This window comes from Myotis lucifugus, unplaced genomic scaffold, assembly GCF_000147115.1.
Source record: "Myotis lucifugus unplaced genomic scaffold, Myoluc2.0 scaffold_136, whole genome shotgun sequence".
Taxonomy (NCBI): Eukaryota; Metazoa; Chordata; class Mammalia; order Chiroptera; family Vespertilionidae; genus Myotis; species Myotis lucifugus.
Genome location: NW_005871184.1, coordinates 1,884,858 through 1,908,049, shown reverse-complemented (window position 1 = coordinate 1,908,049; position 23,192 = coordinate 1,884,858).

The following is a 23,192-nucleotide window of genomic DNA, read 5'->3' as shown; positions in this document are numbered from 1 at the left end:
CTAAAATGCACTATTTCTCTTAGGCGCACAAGAGTAGAGCTTTAATACTGAGGATAAAGTAAATAGGAATGACAATGACCCAAAACGAAGTAAAATAAAAGCTACATGAAAAAGTACAGCATGTTAATGGAGCAGGCTCAGGTTAGGTCTGTCTAGGTTGGTCCCTCGCAAGTTCTCAAGCCCCTACTATGTCCCAGGACTGTGCCAGGTTCCAGAAATATAAAGATAAAGAAGTCATGGTCCTGTGTAGAAGAGTGCACAGGTTGGTAGATAAAAGAGATCTGTGTAAACACTAATTACAACAGGATGCACAATAAGATCGTGTACAAATCAAAATGTGCAAGGTATAAAAGTAGACACTATCCTGCTATCAGTTCCTGAGGAAATTCCCAAGAATTACAAATTCTAATTTGTAAAATGCCTTCTAGATAAGAGATGTTTTTGTTTCCCTATTACCCAACACTATGCATTCCTTTGCAAAATTTTTTCAATTTCAGAATTAGATGGACCTTGAGAGGTCATCTCCATTCGTCTGCACCCTGATCCCTTTTCTGTCTTAACATACCAGACAGATGAAAAAATACTATATTCCTGTCAGCAGCCAGAGGATGGGATTGCACAACCTCACTTAGTGGCCCATTCCAACGATTAGCCATCAGGTCAGCCAGCTTCCTCTCCCTGTTATCTTAAGGGCCAGTGCTCTGTTCTTTCTAGAAGGGAAATCTAGACTCTTAAACATCATATTTTTTTATTATAAACTACAGAGGTTGAAATATCTTGAACAACCTCAAAGCTTTGCTCCCATCTCTGATCCCCAGACAACCTGACCCCTTGTTGCTATCACCTTTACCTTCAGATAAAATAGACTAATGGCCTTAAATCGACACATTTAAAAAAAGGGGGGGTACTTAGAAAGTGTTAGTATTAACTCTAGGCATTTTCATATAGAACATCCCACCTAATTCCTATAATATGAGAAAATAAAGTATTATATATGTTCATGCAGGATGCCTCCTTATTTTATGGAGGTCTTTCTCCATAGAATAGCTATAATAATTTATTTTTATGAATAAGATGAATAGCATAATTTTTTTTGCACAACAATTTTATTTTCCCCAAAGACAGAAATGCCAAAGATATTTGAGCTTTATTCAGAAAATTCATACATTGTGACACTGGTGATAAGAAAGGAAAGTTAACATTCTCTATTAGCCACTTGGGAAATTCTTCCTGGATTTCAATTTCCTAGGTAAATCCCTGACAAACACATTCTTCTCCCTCCTCCATCAGAGACCAATGTGTCTTTTTGCTGTTTGAGGCAAAAATAAACCTGACTCTCTCTAACTGGTTCTTGAATAGGATCTTAGAAGACGTGCCCCACAATTTATTTCTTTTTTTAAATTTAAATTCTTTATTGTTTAAAGTATTACATAAGTCTCCTTTCCCCTCCCCCCCATTGACCACTCCCCGGCCACCCCCACCCCCTAGCACATGCCCTCGTCTGTGTCCATTGGTTATGCTCATTAGCATGCATACCAGTCCTTTGGTTGATCTCTTACCACCTCGCCCCCTGCCTTCCCTCATAGGTTGGACAGTCTGTTCGATGCTTCTATGGCTCTGGTTCTGTTTTTGTTCATCAGTTTATGTTGTTCATTATATTCCACAAATGAGTGAGATCATGTGATATTTATCTTTCTCTGACTGGCTTATTTCACTTAGCATAATGCTCTCCAGTTCCATCCATGCTGTTGCAAATGGTAAGAATTCCTTCTTTTTTACAGCAGCGTAGTATTCCATTGTGTAGATGTGCCACTGTTTTCTAATCCACTTATCTACTGATGGGCACTTAGGCTGTTTCCAAATCTTAGCTATTGTAAATTGTGCTGCTATGAACATATGGGTGCATATATCCTTTCTAATTGGTGTTTCTGTTTTCTTGGGATATATTCCTACAAGTGGGGTTACTGGGTCAAATGGAAGTTCCATTTTTAACTTTTTGAGGAAATGCCATACTGTTTTCCACAGTGGCTGCACCAGTCTGCATTCCCACAAGCAGTGCAAGAGGGTTCCTTTTTCTCCACATCCTCGCCAGCACTTGCCGTTTGTTGATTTGTTGATGATAGCCATTCTGACAGGTGTAAGATGGTACCTCATTGTCATTTTGATTTGCATCTCTCAGATGATTAGTAACTTTGAGCATGTTTTCATATTCTCTTAGCCTTCTGTGTGTCTTCTTTCGAAAGGTGTCTATTTAGGTCCTTTGCCCATTTTTTATTAGATTGTTTATCTTCCTTTTGTTAAGTTGTATGAGTTCCCTATAATTTTGGAGTTTAAACCCTTATTGGATATAACATTGGCAAATATGTTCTCCCATGCAGTGGGCTTTCTTGTTGTTTTGTTGATGGTTTCTTTTGCTATGCAGAAGCTTTTTATTTTGATGTAGTCCCATTTGTTTATTTTCTCCTTAGTTTCCATTGCCCTAGGAGATGTATCAGTAAAGATATTGCTACGACAAATGTCTGCTATTTTGCTGCCTATGGCTTCTAGGATTTTTATGGTTTCCAGTCTTACGTTTAAGTCCTTTATCCATTTTGAGTTTATTTTTGTGTATTGTGTAAGTTGGTGGTCTAGTTTCATTTTTTTGCATCTATCTGTCCCATTTTCCTAGCCCACAATTTATTTATTAGTAGGTTTTAGATAATATTCTTAAAATGTGTATTACCATGTTTAAAATTTTAAATAAATAAAGTCAGGCTTTTTCCAACAGAAAATAAATGTGGTTTGGTTAATTAACTTAACTTAAAGATGATTTTTCAAATGACTTTGACGTTTCTGGCAAATATGTTCTATAAATTGAATGGGTTAAATTTGAAACTTGAGGTTTCCAAGAAAAATATACTTAAGGTAATGTGAAAAGATAAAAAATATTAAATTAAAAATGTAATTATATTGGCAAAAGTGCAATATTTGAGATATTCCAAATTTCCCACATTTTCAATATATTGGACTAAACAAGGAACTTTTAAATGAAAAGTAGTACATATTACCAATAACTATTTATTAAGTTTTGGTAAAACCTTTTTGTGTATGATTCTCAGAAACTGAGAAAGCAAATGATTCTAATGACTGGGTAACAAATCCTTGCAAGTCAAATGATTTCCTTTTCTTTACTTTTAACTAAAATTGAAAGAAATGTAAGTTAATGTATTATTAAATATAATTTCTCATAATAGACTTAGGATGTAGTTACCTATCAGTGATTGATAAAGTTCCCCAAAACCTAGGGGCTTAAGACAGCACACATTTATTAGCTCACAGTTTCTGTTGGTCAGGGATCCAAGCATGGCTTAGCTGTCCTCCAACTGAGGGTTTCTCAAGAGGCTACAACCAAGGTGTGAGCAATGCTTAGTCATTTCAAAGTTCAGCTGGGGCAGAATCTGCTTCCATGCGCATTTAGTGGTTACTGGCAGGACTTAGTTCCTTGCAGGCTGTTGGACCGAGGGCCTCTATTCCTCAAAGGCTGTTGACCAAAGGCTGATTCAGTTCTTTGCCCTGTGAACCTCTCCATAGGTCAGCTTATAACATGGCAACTGGCTTCATCAGACTCAACAGGAGGGAGTGGCAGAGTGACAGATGGAAGTCACATATAACCTAATCACAGAAGTGATTCCCGTTACTTTGTCATTCTACTCAGTAGGAGCAATTCACTAGGTCTAGCCTGCACTCAAAATCGAGGGACCATGCAAGGGTGTGAATGCTGAGACACAGGGGTCAGTGGGACCATCTCAACGATGCCTATTATAGGTTTCTGCTTCTTTTTACAAAAAAGTTCTAATTTAGTTTGTTGTGGAGTCTTGATGTTATTAATATGGCATTATGACTACTGAATGCAGGAATGCCAGAATTCTAACAGAGCTACCCCTTTCCTGAGATTTGAAGTGGAATTGTAAGCGTGTGGGACAATAACAACAATAACAAACAAAAAGACAACAAAAATATTTTTTCTTAAGTAAACTACACACAAACACATATACTCAAAATTAAGTTTAAGCTGTGACTTTGCCTCAGAAACACTTCTATTCAAAATCCTCCTGTATGGTCCCCTTAACAATGTCACACCAATACATTTTTAAGAAACAACCCTAACATTACTTAGGGCTGGCCATATGAGAAGAAAGGAGATGAAAGTGCCTGAATATATACGAGAGTGCCAAAATTTATACATGCCTAAATCCAGAAAGCAAAGGAGGAAATGAGTCCAACAAAGTTTTAAGAGGGCATTTGAAGGACAGGGCCCAATGTGAACTGAAGCCAAATGTGTATATGTGATAATAGGACTGCTTGTTGGCCTTTATGGAGACACACAGAATCTCCTCCTTATCAACTTCACATCATGTATGCACCATCCTCAATTTCATAATAATGAACAAAACACCTCACTTATCCAGCAAATTGAAGTCATTGAAACTCAGCTAAATTCCAGAAATTAATACAGAATTGTCTCAATTAATGTCCAAGGTCTATGTACTTTACTAAAGAAAGATTCTTAGACTCTTATTTTAATGTTGTTTACTCTAAGTACGTAGAAGCTTAGAAAATAAAATGGTGAGAAGTGAATAAATGTATGTACCTTTTATTAGTCATAAGAATGAGCAGAAAGAGAAACTTAACAATGCACAATATGCATGGAGATATTTAATGCAGGAAAACCTCAATCATCCATCCCTGAAGTTGTCAGCTAGTTCATCATGACATAGTCATTGATGTCCTCACTTACAAGAGTTATATCCTCTGGTTGAATTGATCCCTTTATCATTTTTAAAAGTCCTTCTTTGTTTCTTGTGATAGTCTTTGTTTTAAAAGTCTATTTTTTTCTGATATAAGACTTGCTACCCCAGCTTTTTTCCCATTTTCACGAAATATTTTTTTGCATCCCTCTACTTTCAGTCTGTGTGTGTTTTTCAAATGAAGTGAGTCTCTTGAAGACAGTATGTGTATGGGCCTTGTTTTCTTTTTCTTTTTTTCTCAATATTTTTACTGATTTCAGAGAGGAAGGGAGAGGGAGAAAGAGATAGAAACATCAATGATGACAGAGAATCATTGATTAGCTGCCTCCTACATGCCCCACACTGGGGGCTGAGCCCACAACCCCGGCATATGCCCTGACTGGGAATCGAACTATGTCCTCCTGGTTCATAGGTCGACGCTCAACCACTGAGCCATGTTGGCTGGGCAGGGGCATTGTTTTCTTATCCATTCAGTCACCCTGTCTTTTTATTGGAGCATTTAATCTATTTACATCTGTAATAATAAAAGTGTAATTTTCTAATTAGACCAGACAGCCGAACGACCTTCCAGACGTCATTCCGGACGTCCTTCCAGACAAAGTCATGGCGGTGATGGCTGAGGCAGAGGCAGTTAGGAGCGATCAGGCTGGCAGGTGGAGTGGTTAGGGGCGATCAGGCAAGCAGGTGAGTGGTTGGGGGCGATCAGGCAAGCAGGTGAGTGGTTAGGGGTGATCAGGCTGGAAGGCAAGTGTTTAAGGGTGATCATCAGTCCCTGATGGTGAGAGGGTGCAGACTGGGCTGAGGGCCCGCTCCCTCATGTACAATTTCATGCACCAGGCCTCGAGTTTTAAATAATTATTGATAGGTATGTAGTTATTGCTATTTTATTATTTATATTTTTTATCTTTCTTTTCCACTTCTTCTTCTTAAAAAAGTCCCTTTAACATTGCTTATAATATTGGTCTGGAGTGATAAACTCCTTTAGCTTTTTCTTTTCTGGGAAGATTTTATCTCTCTAATTCTAAATGTTAGCCTTGTTGGGTACTGAACCCTAGATTGTAGGTCCTTGCTTTTCATCAGTGAATATTTCTTGCCACTCCCTTCTGGCCTGCAAAGTTTCTGTTTAAAAATCAGTTGACAGTCTTATGGGAGCTCCCTTGTAGGTAAATAAGTGCTTTTCACTTACTGCTTTTAAGAATTCTGTGTTGTCTTTAACCTTTGGCATTTTAATTATGATGTGTCCTGGTGTGGGTCTCTTTTGGTTCACTTTGTTTTGAATTCTCTGTGCTTTCTGGGTCTATTTCCTTCACCAGATTGGGGAAGTTTTCAGTCATTATTTCTTCAAATATGTTTTCAATACCTTGCTCTCTCTCTCTCTCTCTCTCTCTCTCTCTCTTCTCCTCTGGTACCACTATTATGTGAGTGATGGTACACTTGATATTGTCCCAGAGGTCCCTTAAACTATCTTTATTTCTTAAAATTCTTTTTTGTTTTGGCTGTTCCAATTGGGTATTTTCTGCTACCTTTTCTGGCTACCATTAGTGCTTGGCCTGAGACTGCTTAGCAAATGGTGCAGGGCACATTAAGGCCAGACACTGCTCGTTTGGGTTTTATGGACCTTTGAGATATTTTAGGAAAGTCTGCAGCTTGGGCCAAGGCCAGCCCCTTAGAAGGAGTTGAAAGAGATTCCAACCTGTGCACATGTTGGGTGGGGCAGAGTCTCAGAGAATCATCAGCATGGGGCAAGCCACATTAGCCAGGTGGATGGAGACTCAGATTTTAATTGATGCCCACATTTAACAAATATTTATTAAGAGCAACCTTGTGTTAGCTCTGAGCACTGTGGATTCGGCAGAGAAGAAAACAAGCTTCTGCCCTCAAACTTGTATTCTACCTGGGAGAGACATTAAACAACAACAAAAAATAAATAAACAAATACTATATTAGGAAGTGGTAAGTATTTTCAAGGAGGTTCAATAACTAACCACTCTTTGCTCTGAAAAATAAGACAAAGTGGAAGACTGATAATAGGTCAAATGTCATTTTTATTACTAACAATGGCTAAGTTAAAGGATGTGGCTGATGAGAAAGTGAGCAAGTAATTTTGAACCCCCAAATTGGACAAGGTTTTTCATAGGCAAGTTAGATAAGGGAGGGCAGCACATTATGGGAAACTACCTGTGCTAAGACTGCTCAGTGAGAAGATCTCTCCCAAGAGAGAAATGAAGGATCTAAGCCCTCAGTATGTACAGTTTATTCCATATGTCCAAGTCAAATAAGTCATTGCAATGTGAGCAAAGGATTGGAGAGCTACCATTGGTATTACATTCATTTAACTCCCTCGACATGGAAGGAAGCACCAGCATTGAAGAAGAAACATTTCTAACCCCTTCAACATTCACCAGTTTTTTGACCTTTTAATTCACGTGTCTCAACCCTTAAGTTTGTAGTCAACCATAGGTTTTGCCATCCCTCTCAGAGTAGAGGTAAGGAATTTATTTCAACAGTCCTGCTGTTGCCTACTTGAAGCACTTCCTCCAATACCAGCTGCTTCTTATGGAGGTATATTCTTGGGAAGTTAGAACTTGCTCCCAGAAAACCCTAACATGGATTAGAACAGTATAATTTTTTCAATGTTTTTATTGGCTTCAGAGAAGAAGGGAGAGGGAGAAAGAAATAGAAACATCAATGATGAAAGAGAATCATTGATCAGCTGCCTCCTGCATGCCCCACACTGGGGATCGAGCTTGCAACCCAGGCATGTGCCCTGACCGGAAATTGACCCGTGACCTCTTGGTTCCTAGGTCAAAGCTCAACCACTGAGCCATGCCAGCTGGGCAGAACAGTATAATATTTAAACCAACTCCACAGTCACTCTAGGCCAATGTTGGCAACTCACTTCCTATTCTATTTCTCATGCCCAATTATGATGAGCCACATTATGTAAGAGAGCATATCAGAGATTCTTTAGGAAAAGAAAAGTTTAAGATACTCTATAATAACATGCCAACAAAGAGATGCCCTACAATTAGGTATAAACTCTCTTATGTAATTTCAGAAAAAAATGGAAAAGTTCAAAGGTTAAATCTCTTTGTAATTTAATGTCCAAAAGTATCAAAATTTGATTGAATTTTATACGCTTGTCCCTGTTAATTGGTCAATAAAATGTTTCCTCCAGAGTCTCTTACTCTGTTCTAAAGGGGTTCTTGTTGCCTGGGTAAAGTGGGGGTCCTTTAATCAGTTGCACTGTGTGCTATCTCTCATGGAATGAGAGTGATTGCCTTAGGGCTGCTGAAGTATAAAGCCAAGTGTTTGATGTACCTCCCTTATTATAAAGTCCAAAAAGTTAATTGGACACATAAGTATGTCATAGCACCAGCCAGCACCCTGTAAATTAGAAAATAAACAAATCTCTACCCCCTAGAACTGTTATCTCAGGAAAAAATTATCTCTTAATCCAAATACTCAGTGTTATCTAAAAATCAATGAGGATAGTGTTCCAGAATGTCAGTCAGTCTAAACCCGGTGCTCGAAGTCTAAGACCTGGAGACTTACCTTCATTTGGTAGACCTGACCCAGTAAGAGGTCAATTTAGGCATAAAACATTTAGCCTATGGAGGAGGGAGGAATTCACCTGTGTATTCTGTCTCTTCTCTCAGTATGTGGCACTGAGAAGTTCCTGCCTTCTCCAATTCCACAGTCACTCCAGGCCAAGGTTGGCAACTCACTTCCTATTCTATTTCTCATGCCTAATTATGATGAGCCATGTTATGTAAGAGAGCATATCAGAGATTCTTTAGGAAAAGCAAACAGTTTAAGACACTCTATAATACCATGCCAACAAAGAGATGCCCCACAATTTCACATTGGTGAGAGTCTCAGTTCTTTGTCCAGGAACCTTACTTTCCTATGTGCATATCTACTTTCCATTTCTTTTTTGAGCCCCTGATACTGACTCCCCATTAGAAAGGGAGTGTGGGCTCTACCCAGGATCACCATGTTCACACGCCCTTGCTATCAGATATTTTTTGGTTCTAAGCCACAATGGCTATTTCTTCTGACTCTCCTATGAGATTGTTTAGCCCTAAATCCTGTCTTCAATCGATTTCTCCCTCATACAAAATTAGCCAATCAAGAACCAACTTGCCCTGGCTTGTGGCTCAGTTGGTTGGAGCATCCGCCCCGTACAACCAAACGTTGTGGTTTCCATCCCCGATCCAGGTGCATTTGGGAGACAACCAGTTTATGTTTTTCCTCTCTCCCTCTTCCACTCTCTCTAAAATCAATAAAAACATATCCTCGGGTGATGATTTTAAAAAGGGGGAAAAAAGAACCAACTTGATACCACGTGGTGATAGGGAACTCTTGAGCCTATGAAAAGAACACGTAAATCCAAACTTAACCATCCACAGTCCCTTCCTTGGGAATCCCAAATGGAATTTGGGACCATAAATGTAGTGCTACCCACCAGGGCTGTCACTGACAACTAAAACTAGACCCCCCCCCCCCCACAGCCAGTTTTTCTCAGTGGTTAGAGCGTCGGCCCTCACACCAAAGGGTCATGGGTTCAATTACCAGTCAAGGGCATGTACCTTGTTTGCAGGTTTGATCCCCTGCCCAGTAGGGGCACATATGGGAGGCAATGAAACGATGTGTTTCTCTCACATCGATGTTTCCCCCTCTCCCTCTTTCTTCCCCCCCTCCCTTCCCTTCCACTCTATCTAAAAGCAACAGGAAAATATCCTCAGGTGAGGATGATGATAGATGATAGGATAGATATAGATAGATAGATAGATAGATAGATAGATAGATAGATAAATAGATGATAACTAGACTCCCAGTGATGCTCTATAGTACACATGGGACTTAGTTGCCTTGCTTTTTAAAGGTAGTGAATATATTCTCTTCTAATATTAAAAGAGACTATATATGGAAAGCCAGTTCACCCTATTTTCAGATCTTTGCTTCAGCAATATCTGAGACAGCTGCACCTGTGTGATAGCTGCAGCAGCCTTCACCTGAGGACTCACAGATCTACTGAGGTCTTCATATTTGCCAAGGCCTGCACATGGGACAGGCCCACATATCCTGCACTTTGCTGGCTGCTCTTGTGAGGGCTGCCCACATAGTCAGCATTTGCCAAGGCCCAGGAGACCCTGTGTCCTTGCTGAGGCTCAAGCAGCCCTGGCTCTCTGAGACCCAGAAGAGTCTTGACTCTGTAGAAAAAGAGTACACTATAAAAACATTGTCTATCATGCAGTCACCCACCAAGGAAAAAATATTGCAGAGCCTAAGGCTTAAAGCCCTTTGCCAGGCTGCAGTAGTTAAAAACGGCCCGTGTATAAGCCTTGACAAATAGCTATTGTCAGTGTACCCTACTCACACAATAAAATGCCAACCCAAAAGTTGCACACTCTCACCATACCAGAATCCTCAATCGTTCACATATTAGTACTTCCCCCAACTTCCAGTCCTTTATTTCTCAATGCATTCAACATTGATGTCGCAAGGGTTCTGGTAAATATCACTCCTTTACCCAAAGTTCTGAATAAACTGAGATGACAAAGCATGCAGAGCCCACAATAGCACCTTTGTTACTGATAAAGGCTAAATAAGAGGGTCTGGCTCAAAAAGGCACTGGACCTCAGATTGAGGCAAACTCACCCATGGTGTCACAGAAAGCACGGAAGGGCACAGTGCTTTTGCAGAGGAACATGCCTCCAAGAGGAAAAAAAATTGAGGACTGAGCCAAAACATCCAGTTTGTTCGTAACAAATATGCCAATCAGATAAGTCATCCCACCTCCCTGGGGTGGAGTAAACAAAGAGACCAAGTGTGTTATCCTAATTATATTCTTTCCACGTTAAAGGAAACACCTGGATGTAGCAAGTGGCTAACACAAGGCAACAGTAAATGGAACAGAGAAAAATAAAACCATGTAAGTTGTGGGAATGAGAGTGGCATGGCTAGTTTATGCTAAGATGGTACTTGAAACAGAGGCCTGACCGAGTAGAGAGCAAGCCATGTGTTACCTGGGAGAAAGGAGAGAGGACAGAAGACTCAAAAGTCCTGAGGAAGAAGCATGCTTGATGGTTATAGCAGTGGTTCTTGAGCAGGGTCCGACCCCCACTCCCACCCACAGGGGACATTTGGCAATGCCTGGAGATATTTTTTTATTGCACTGCACAGGGATGTTATTGTCATCTAGTGGTTAGTAGTGAGAGATGCTACCAAAATATCTTACAATATATAGGACAACCCCTACATAACCAAGCATATGCCAATTGTGCCAAGATTCTGAAGCCATGTATTAGAAGCACACAGGGGAAAGCAGTGATGAAATAAAGTCAGTCAGTGGAAGAGAGACTGTAGATGAAGTCAAAGAGGAGATGGAGGCCAAGACCATGGGGACCCTTGTAGATAATGATAACGACTCTGGATTTTACTCTGAGGGAGTTGCAAAGCCATTGGAGGGTTTGACCAGAGAAGGGACATAGTCTGATCACATTTTGAAAGGATCCCTATAACCGCCACGTAGAGAATGGTGCTAGGAAACAAGAGTAGAAGCAGGGAGAAGCTATTGAACTCCAATACTAAGCTGTGATGGTTAGGTATGCAAACCATCACCACCTAGCAGGGAGAGTTAATAGTGATCATGGTGAAGGTGGTGAGAAATGGTAGACTCTGAGTATATTTTGAAGATAGAATGAAACGAACTTATTCATGGCTTGGATACATGTAATGAGAGGAAGAAAGGAGTCAAAGATGACTCCAAATTTTTTTTTGGCCTGAGCAACTGGAATAATGGAAATGTCATTTGCTGAAATAAAAATGACTGCAGGAAAAAGAGCTTTTAGGAAGGAAATGAGGGGTTCGTTTGGAGATGTCAGGTTTAAGATGCTCATTAGAAATCCAAGTGAAAGAGACAACTGTATTATTGGATGTAAGAGAGAAGTTCAGAGAAAGTTCTTACTGGCGATGTGCGAAGTATTTAAAACCATGAAGTTATAGGCTCACCTGAGGACCAGGTGTGGAAAGAGAGGACTGGGTGTGCAAGGATTGGACCTGGGGCACCAGAAAGTTTAGGACTTGGGGAAATGAGAAGGAACCCACAGAGGAGACAGAGAAGGTCAGCCACTAAAGTAAGAGTAAAGCAACGAGAGTGGTTTCTTGGAAACCAAATGGTATTTATAATCATGACTTTAAGTCATTGATAAAAAGGTGGTAGCATTAATTAAAATGTGTAATATATTTTAACAAGATATTCACTAAAACATAATTTAATTGGGCTTTATAAATTATACCAGTTGTTTTGAAAATTCATGTTTGATAAATACTGGAGTTTCCAAACAGCACTCTGATGCACCATGGGCACCAAGTTCATTTGATTTTCAGTTTACACTGTTGTTATTTAGCATGCTATATTTTATTAATTTTTAAGATACCTGTTTTTAACATTTTGACAGCTCTAAAAGCAGGATGTAGCTCATAATTGAAAAGATAAGAAGCATTGTGTTTCAATTTACTTGGCAATGACTTTTTTTTTGTAGTGGGTAAAAAATGAAGGTGCATTATGTAATCAGAGGATTGTAAATTTGATAAAATTTACATTTCTTAGGACTGTAAATAAGGTTCAGCTCTCCATATACTAAACTGTGAAATAAAGACTAGAAAATAAGTCAACGTTAGCCTACTCCCTTTTTATTAGGCATGCAACCATCACCCCCTACAGGCTAAGACGATTCTCATCACTCATACTTGAATTTGCAGGCACAGAGCTAGCTGGAAGGGATGTTATTAGCAATCCCTCGCATTTTCTCTTCAGTTTCTTCAAGTTGCTTTAGTAGCTCAGAAGAAACTCACAGATATGGGATGAGGTAGATCAATAGATTTCCCCATGTAAAAAGAGTATCAGAGACTAATTGCCTGCCCCATCTACACTCCACAACTACACAAAGCCAGCTTTTTGCATGAAAACAATAAGCCACCCCCTTAATTTAGGCCAGTGTCACCCTTCATCTGGAGTACCTAACTGCTTTCTAGCCAACCATCCTACTCCCAGACTTTTTACTCATCCTAACCCTACATACAATACATCAGCAAATCCTGTAAATATTTACTGTATCTTCAAAATATTTCCAGAATCCCGTAACTTCTCACCTTCAAGCTATCATTCTGTTGCAATAATCCCACAACCTGTTCTCCTCATTCTATCTTTGTTTCCCTATAGTAAATTCTCAACACAGACCCATTGTGATTCTTTTAGAATGTAAAAATACATCCCCTTTTGCCCTGAACCCTCTAATACAGCCATGGGCAAACTACGGCCTGCGGGCCGGATCCGGCGTTTGAAATGAATAAAACTAAAAAAAAAAAAAAGACCGTACCCTTTTATGTAATGATGTTTACTTTGAATTTATATATTTATATTAGTTCACACAAACACTCTATCCCTGCTTTTGTTCCGGCCCTCCGGTCCAGTTTAAGAACCCATTGTGGCCCTCGAGTCAAAAAGTTTGCCCACCCCTGCATCTAATAGCATCCTAAGCCAAAGTCCTTACAATAACCAATAAGTCTCTACATCAGGGATCAGCAAATTATAACTACCTGGGTTTTTTTTGTTTATTTGTTTGTTTTAGTAAGTTTGTATTAATTTTTAGAGAAAGGGGAGAGGGAGAAGGAGAAGGAGAGAGAGATAGAAACATTGATTAGAGAGAAACATCAACATCGATTGACTGCCTCCTGCACATGCCACCACACTCCACCCGGGACCAAGCCCACAACCTGGGCATGAGTCCTGACCAGAAATCAAACCTGTGACCTCTTGCTGCATGGGTTGATGCTCAACCACTGAGCCATACCATCCAGGCTATAATTGGGGGGGAGATATTGTTTTGCTTGGCACACCCCATTCACTTACATATTTTATCTATACCTCCTTTCATGCTACCATGGTAGAGTCATGTGTTAATTATTCATCTACTAATCGTCAATGTTATTAGTACTATACAATAAGATATAACATTTGATTCATCACAATTTCAAGAGAAAATAAACCCAAATGAGATGAAAACCTAGGTTTCTGAAAGACTGTGCATAGTTGGAACAGACATGCTTCTTGGGTGGGAGGCAGTGCCTGAAAGTGGGAAGTGCTACATGAACATGAACAGTGAGTTGCCTTTTCAGGGAAAGGGAGAGAAGGGAGTTAATGAGAAGACAAATTTAGCTGAAAAAGTGAGAGCGGTTTTTAGCAGCTGCTATGAATGCATTAAAATTTGGGGAGACAGTGGAATAAATGACTAGAAATACTCTACAGCATTTCTCGGAAGCTTCTTATGTGTAAGACTATAAAATCCCTGGGCTACTGTAAGAAAATGACACCTACATTATTCATCAAGCCTTCTGGAGTTGAACTTCTATTTCCTTTTATTTAATTCTGTGTAAAGATTGAACCACGTGATACATCAATTTTTGTTTATGTTACATTTGCCAAGATTTTTTGAGCGCTAAGTGCTAGGAATTGCATTACACACTTTGCATGAATTATCTAATTAAATCCTCCCCCAAATAAGGAATTTTTTTAGAGATTATCATTTCCTCATTTTCACAAATGAGGAAGTTGGGACTTGAGGAGGTAAATAATGTGTTCAAGGTCACAGTTGGCAGGCGGTAGAGCCAAGGTCTAAACGGTCAGACTGGCTCTCTGACTGCAAGTACCAAAAGTATGGACATGAGTGAGACTTGTTTCTTGGGCAAGGACCTCACAGTACAGTGGGGAGATGGGGTGTGGGGGATGCAGTGGTAAACAGAGGAGTCATTCGCATGTCCCATGGGTTCTCGAAACTCTTGCCTCTAACTTCAGTTCTTCACATTCTCACAGTGCATGACTTCCTCCACATTGGGGTGCTTAGATGCTCAGATGACTATAACACTTTCCTTCCAGTAACATCTTCAGTGGCTCACTGAGGGCAACAGGTGTATTTTACTTATTCTTGGTTTCATATGCTAGAACAGTGCCTGGCAAGTAGTGGGGTTTAATTAAATATAATATTAAATTAATTCTAAGACCTAGAAACGTATTTTAATCTATCTGCTCTTTGGGGTCAAGATGTGGTATTTAGGCTGCAGTAAGGAGCTTAAATCATCTATTGTGTGTCATTCCTTTGAATAGAGGTGCAGAAAACTATTTTTAAATCACCAATATTACCTAGGAGGGATAACATGTTGGTCAATAATTGGTCACCCACACTATATGGGAAATAGAAATCTTGGTTTTATCATTAGAGACTGGAAGAACCTCAGGGGAAATGACACAGGAAGGATAAAGCCTTGGGGTAATGGGAAAGGAGAGAAGAGCTTGACAAGAAAGGAAGAAAGCAGCTTAGGAAAATGACTATTTTACCCGACTATTGCTTCTTGCCCCATACAATTATCATCATGTCTTTAAAGACAAGGCAGAAATTCTGTAACAAATGAAACTACAAGCCTTCACTTCCTCTTTTTCATAAGGTTTAATCTAACTCTATTAAACATCACACTTTGACATAAATATATTACCTGACCTTCCTCTCTTAGCCCCACCAAGAAACCAAAGTAGCTCTCAGAGCTGTCCATTCCCACTGGCATTGGTATTTGCTGCTGCCTATTTGGGGAAAATCACAACAATCTCCCCCACACATCATTTTCCTGGATTTATTTTCCTTATTGTTCAAAAGGAATGTAATGAATCAGCAAGCAGATCAACTGGACCCCTCTGATTTGTAAGTAAAAAGGCCTTGTAAGCTACATATTACCCAGAACTCGTTTGCCAAGAAGTCTGAGTTCATTGTGAGGAATTGGCATCCTGTCCCTACACATGCATGTCTAATTCTTTCTCAAGTGACCACTGTTCTCATATAGACAGTCTCACAAGCAGCATCTAGCGCACTGCGATGACCTTCGGGTTAAATTAGAAGTCATGTTATCCAATCCCAAGACAGTCTAACCTTATAAAAAATAAAACCTTATGAAAAAGAAAGTCTGTAAGGAATATATTCTGGAGTTCCATACTGGGGTCTTTGGCAAAAGCTTGGACTTGTGGTGAAACTGGGAATGAAATATGAATACAATTTGCCTTTTGGCTATGTGAAGCATAGGAAATCGATCCCAAAACCTCCCACTATTACAAGCATACCTGAGATGGGTGGAAAAGCCCAGACAAGTGCAGATGGGAAAGCCAGGGTTGGGTTTAGTACCTACATGATCAATGTCACTAATATCATTATCTGCCTGCTTATCAAGGCAGCTACCCAAATTTATTTCAAAGGCCATAACAGAACTCATTAAAATATGCAATATGCCCCCGTTGAGAACTAACTAAATTTATGCTTTTTTCACTTGTATTGTTAAAATGCATCATTTTTCCTTCTCTAACTCTAATTTTTCTTAAGGTTCAGTCCATCTGAACATTTTCTAAGATTTCAGGGTAGCATTTTCTCACTAACCCAGGCCGTTTTGCACATTGGAAAAGAGGGAATATTCAAAACACTGGGTCTCATCTTTTGCTTTATTTGGTTTCATGGTTGCCTTAGGGAATTCTAAAAGCCATGCTACAAATGTTTATTGCCTGCACTGCCAAACCACAGTGCCATATTAAGTGAATGGTAAAATCCATGTTAATTAATGGTTAAAAGACAAATTCTTAAAATACCTCAATAACCCGGCCGGTGTGGTTCAGTGGTTGAGTGTTGACCTATGAACCAGGAGGTCACGGTTCAATTCTGGTCAGGTCAGGCACATGCCCAGGTTGCAGGCCTGATCCCCATTAGGTGATGTGGAGGAGGCAGCTGATCAATGATTCTCTCTCATCATTGATGTTTTTATCTCTCTCACTTCCTCTCTGAAATCAATAAAAAATATATTTTTTTAAAATCCTCAATAATATTATTAATGTTCACCTCCATAAAATACATAAAAAATATAAGGTGTAATTCTGAAAAATGGGATATCTTATTTAAAGATGTGGTCATGTTATATACATGTAGGTTTTATTTAAGCTTGACTTACATTTCTTTCCTCTTATCAGTACAATGTATAATGCATTACATGGACATATACTGCTTTTAATTCCAACAAAGATGTACTATTAGCATAAAAAGTAGTATTTTGGAGTACCTTGTACTCTTAATTCAGAACTACTTTTGCTTAGTTATTTTTTAATTCAGATCTCTAAACTGAATTTAATATATTTAAATTTCTCTAAAATTTTTCAAATAGAATTAGCATACAATATTATACTAGTTTTCAGTGTATAATATAGTAATTAGACATTTATATAACTTTCAGCAATAATCCTCTTGGTAAGTCTAGTACCCACCTAACACCATACATAGTTAAATATTTTAAAATATTGACTATATATCTTATGCCATATTTTACATCCCCATGACTGTTTTTATAATTGGCAATGTATACATCTTAATCCCATCCCCCTTTTCACCTATCCCCTCAACCCTCTTTCCATCTGTCAACCATCAAAATATATCCTGTATCCATAAGTTTGTTTCTGTTTTGTTTTTTCATTTATTTTAGGGATTTTTTTATTCCTTATATAAGTGAAATCATATGGCATTTGTCTTTTTCTGCCTGACTTATTTCACTTCTCATAATACCCTCTGGGTCCATCCATTTTGTTGCAAATAGCAAGATTTCATTCTTTTTATGGTTGATAATATTCCATTGCATATATGTACCATGTCTTTTTTACCCTGTCATCTGCCAATGCATGCTTAGGTTGCTTCCATATCTTGGCTATTGCATATGAAATGTTCTTCTTTGTCTCATTATAGCCTTTGTTTTAAAGTTTATTTTTTATATAAGTATTGATACCCCAGATTATTTTTCATTTATATTTGCATGAAATATCTTTCTTCATCTGTGTGTATCTTTTTTATCTGAAGTGGGTCTCTTGCAGACAGCATATGTATGGGTCTTGTTTTCTTATCCATCCAGCCACCATGTCTTTTGATTAGAACATTTAATCCATTTCCATTTAAAGTGATTATTGATAGGTATGTAGATATTGCTGTTTTATTATTCATATTTTTTATCTTTTTTTTTCCTTCTTCTTAAGAAGAAAGAAGTTTCTTTAACATTTCTTGTAAAGCTAGTCTAGTGGTGATGAACTCCTTTAGCTTTTTCTTCTCTGGGAAGCTTTCTTTCTCCTTCAATTCTAAAAGATAGCCTTGCTGGGTAGTGAAATCTAGATTGTAGGTCCTTGATTTTCATCACTTTAATATTTCATGCCAATCCCTTCTGGCCTACAAAGTTTCAGTTGAGAAATCAGCTGACAGTCTCAAGGGAACTCCCTTGTATGTAACTAACTGCTTTTCTCTGGTGACTTTTCTGATTTTCTCTGTCTTTACCTACTCTGCCATCTTGACTAAAAGTTAGGATATCTGAATTTTAGACTTAGCTAAACATTAATCACTTTCTCATTGATTTATCTATAAAACTAGCTTAGGAAAAGGAAAGCATAGCTTGAATAAGTGGTTCCTGACCACAAATCAACAGATTATATTTGGTTCAAAAGTAAACTCTACTCATATGTGTCAAATTGCGGGGAAAATGAATAATGCAAATATTTCATGAGCTCAATTTATTTAGTAGAAATTATTATCTATATAAGAATAAGTATTTCTTAAATGTTTGCTGTTAAATATCCTCTTTTCTGAAATAAAGTTGATTGCAAACATAACTTTTCCTTTTGTTTTCTTAATCAGTAAATTAAGAGTTTTTAATCCTTTTACAGTCCTCAACTTTTAAAATGACTTTAATAAATGAACGCTGCTTCTGGCCAGGAAGAATTAACAGGAACTAGATTCACCCTCCCACATTAAACAACTGGAACTCAGATAAAATATATCAACCACCGCTGTCAGACTTTGAAAAGCAAATAGGATAGGACTGTGATCTCTGACAGAATGAAAATGAATGAGATAAGCCCTAGTTTCCTGCCTGGAAAAGTTTTCATGTCTCAGTACAGGGAAGGGAAGCATAGAGCCCTGCCACCTCTCCTAGTTGAAAAAACAGAGATAAGAATATGGGAAGGTAAAAGCCCCTAGAACAGTGGTTCTCAACCTTCCTAATGTCGCGACCCTTTAATACAGTTCCTCATGTTGTGGTGACCCCCAACCATAAAATTATTTTCGTTGCTACTTCATAACTGTAATTTTGCTATTGTTATGAATTGTAATGTAAATATCTGATATGCAGGATGTATTTTCATTGTTACAAATTGAACATAATTAAAGCATAGTGATTAATCACAAAAACAATATGTAATTATATATGTGTTTTCCGATGGTCTGAGGCAACCAAGGGGTCGTGACCCACAAGTTGAGAACTGCTGCCCTAGAATATGTGGAGCAGAATCCTCTTAAATCTTTGGCTGAGCACTGAGCTGTGCTTGCAAGGAGTCATACTCCACAAAGTGGGGTTCAGAAAGCAGTGTGCCAAACAAGCAAACAATTCCCAGAGCTCACTCAGCATGAGGAGTGGGTTTTGTCCCCCAACCCAGATTGGAATGATGTGATAATACGGGGATCAGTAGATAGAGTCCTCAGAAGGACACTTTCATAGCCTCAGTTTAAAGCTTTAAAAGTAGGCCTCAACCAGGTCCAGCAGATTCCAAATAACTTACCTGCCTGCCAAAACAAAGCCCAAATATATTTTAAAGAATTCAACAAAATCCAACAACCAACGACATAAAATTCATGTCTGGCATCAAAACAAAAATTACCAGGTATGAGAAGAAAAGGAAAATATGATGCATACGCAGGAAAAATGCCAATCAATAGAAACAAATCCAGAAATAACAGAGTTAATGGAATTAGCAGACAAGGACATTATAAGTTATTTTAAATATGCTCCATATGCTCAAGAAGATTAGAGGAAAGCATAAACATTATGAGGAGAGAAACAGAATATATAACGAGGACCCAATTGTATTTAGAGAGATTTTGTAGTTACTTCATAACAGAAGATACACAAATTGCCAAAAAACAGATAAAAAGGTGTTCAACATCATTGGTTGTCAGCATAGTGCAAATTAAAACCACAAAATGGTACACCACTATACACCCACTGGAATGTCTAGAATTTTAATACCTAACAATATCAAGAATCAATGAGATTGTAGAACAACCAGTAGTACTCTCATATATTGCTAGTGGGGATTTAAAATGGTATCACCATTATGGAAAAGTCTGCCAGTTTCTCATAAAGCAGTGGTTCTCAACCTTCCTAATGTCGCGACCCTTTAATACAGTTCCTCATGTTGTGGTGACCCCCAACCATAAAATTATATTTGTTGCTACTTCATAACTGTAATTTTGCTACTGTTATGAATCGTAATGTAAATATCTGATATGCAGGATGTATTTTCATGGTTACAAATTGAACATAATTAAAGCATAGTGATTAACCACAAAAACAACATGTAATTATATATGTGTTTTCCGATGGTCTTAGGCGACCCCTGTGAAAGGGTCATTCAACTCCCAAAAGGGTCGCGACCCACAGGTTGAGAACCGCTGCCATAAAGTTTAATATATACTCACCATATAGTTGAGTAATTCTACTCCCAGATATTTAAGAAAGAAATAAAAACATATCACTATTCAAAGCTTTGTTCATAATAGTTCAAAACTGGAAACAACTCAAATGTCTATCAGCTAGTGAATAAATAGACAAAATTTAGTATATCTGTACAATGTAATACCATCCTATATAATAAAAGCCTAATATGCTAAGTGTCCGGTCACCTGGTTGTCCATTCCAATCAAAGTGTAATATGCTAATGAATACTAAGGCCACTCAACCACTCACTATGATGTACACTGACCACCAGAGGGCAGACACTCCGACAGGTAGGTTAGCTTGCTGCTGGGATCTGGCCAATCGGGGCTGAGTGAGACAGGCCGGACACACCTTGGAGCCCTCCCATGGTCCCTCCCTGACTGGCCAACCTCCCGCATCCCTCCCCGGCCCTGATCCACTGGGGTCTCTCGGCTTGGCCTGTGCCCTCTTGCAATCGGGACCCCTCAGGGGATGTTGGAGAGCTGGTTTCAGCCTGATCCCACAGGCCAGGCTGAGGGACCTCACTGGTGCACTAATTTGTGCACCGGGCCTCTAGTTAAGCAATAAAAAGAATGATCTGGTGCATGCAACACTATGGATTAATTTCAAAAATAATATGATGAGAGGAAGAAGCCAAAACAATCTAGTCACATAAATATGTAGAAAAGGGAAATTTAATTTATAATGACAGAAAGCACATTTGTGGTTACCTGGAGCTGGGACTTGGTGGGGGAGTGACTGCATAGGGTCACAGGGGAAGTTTTAGAAGTGACAGAACTATTCTATAGCTTGATTGTGGTGGTGGTTACACACTGGTGCATAGTTGTCAAAACTCATGAATTCAGAATCTAAAATGTGTAAATTATATTGAATGTAAATCACACCTCTAATAAAGTAATTTTGTAAACAGATACTGGGAACTCACAGAATACCTAAAAAGATTAAAGAAATAGTATATGAGGCTGTACATTCAAGAACAATGATTTGCATTTGAAAGGGTCATACAAGGTAGAGTTAAATTCCAAGGCTGAGATCATTAAAAGATTAGAAGTCATCCTTTCCTCCAACAACCCTCCCACAGCACATGCCTACACACACCCTATTCATGATTGTGATCTCAGCAGACCTGGTGGGAGATAAGGGCCTAAGGAGCAGGATACACCAGCTATCAAAACTTTCTAGGGCAGGCAAAGGTATCAGGGCTAAGAATTTGCTGTTTCCTGCTCTGTATGGCACTTAACACCCCAGCCCCATAACAAAAAAATCACCAATATAACCACTGAAAATCTGTTATTCACAAAACCGATGTGTGAATGGTACTTTGGAGGAAAGGGGAGTTGTTCACACCTGGGTGTGGAGAGACCAGCACCTTTGAGAACATGACTAGAGAGGGAACAGCAGCTCAAGTTAAGATTGGGAAACAAGCTTGGAGCCGAGATTTCAAATGTGAGAAGGAGAATGTGAATTCCTCCCAAAGCTTCCTTGGGAATCCACAGAAATATTAGTAAGGTACTGGGTTTTCCACTTTACCTAATGGAGTCTGAGGACTTTTTTTCATTATTGTTAATGGAAGGCAAAGAGCTGGAAAAGTAGGCGACACAAAGTTGCTTATTCACATGCTATCTCATTTATTCTTCACAGCCCTCCCATGGGGTAGGTACGGTATTATTTTCTCCACATTATAGATGAGGACGCTGAGACTCTCAGAGGTTGAGTACTGAATCAAAGGACATAGAGCCAGGAAGTGGCTGTGCCACAATCCCAGGCTGCCACACATTGGCCCTCGAAGGGTCCCCAGTGACAGGGCAGTAAATAACTATAGGCAATATCAGCATAAAAATAAGAGCTACAATAGACATAGACTAAGAAAAACAGTAGGGAAAATGCCCAATTTTGTTAGTTCAGTTACAGAGGAGAGAACTATGGTCACATGATTTTGTTATTTCGCCAACTATTTATTGAACACAATAATTGCTGTGCTCGTAAGGAAATATTAACTCCTAAGCATATGCCTTATTTATAATCAGCAGAAGTTTTCCTTCTTAATAGATAAGCATTAAACATAAAACAAATATTTTTCCAATAAAATATTTAATTCAAATTCTATGATAAATGTAAATCAGCATTTATTTAGCACCTACTCTAAGCTACTATGGACAAATCAGAGATGATAAAACATGATTCTTACTCAAAATAAATTTAAAATTCATCATATGCCTACTCTGATAAGTTTGCTGGTACCTATAATCATTCTGAAGCTTACACATTGTTCTCTAAATTTCAAGCTAATTTTACATCAAGGCCTGGAAGTTTATTTTCAATTCAGTTCCGTTAGAAAATCATTTCTGTAATTGTCTTTTTTTCTTAGCCTGCTACTGAAGTCATTCCACACAGATTTTAACTCTGCTCAGTTATTTTACCTCTATATTGACTTATATAAGGAAAAATTAAGAAACTAGCTTCAAGTAAGGAAAAATTTTGCACCTACTATAGACCAGGAACTGGGCTAGGAGTTGACATTATGTTACCAGAACCCCAATGTTTTTCCTTGGTTCTGTCTGCCTGCATCCCCTGGCCCAAAGAAACGCATGAGTGAAATTTGCAGTATAGAAAGAAAACAGTTTAATAATGAATTGGCCAAGCTGGAGGCAGGGAGCTAATACTCTCAAGACCCAACTCCCTGATGGTGTGTAAGTTACAGATTCTATAGGGCAAAATCACAAGACACTGTGGGTAAGGGTTCAGGATCTTGCTGGGAGCTGATTGGTCAGAGGTGAGGTAAGGGTA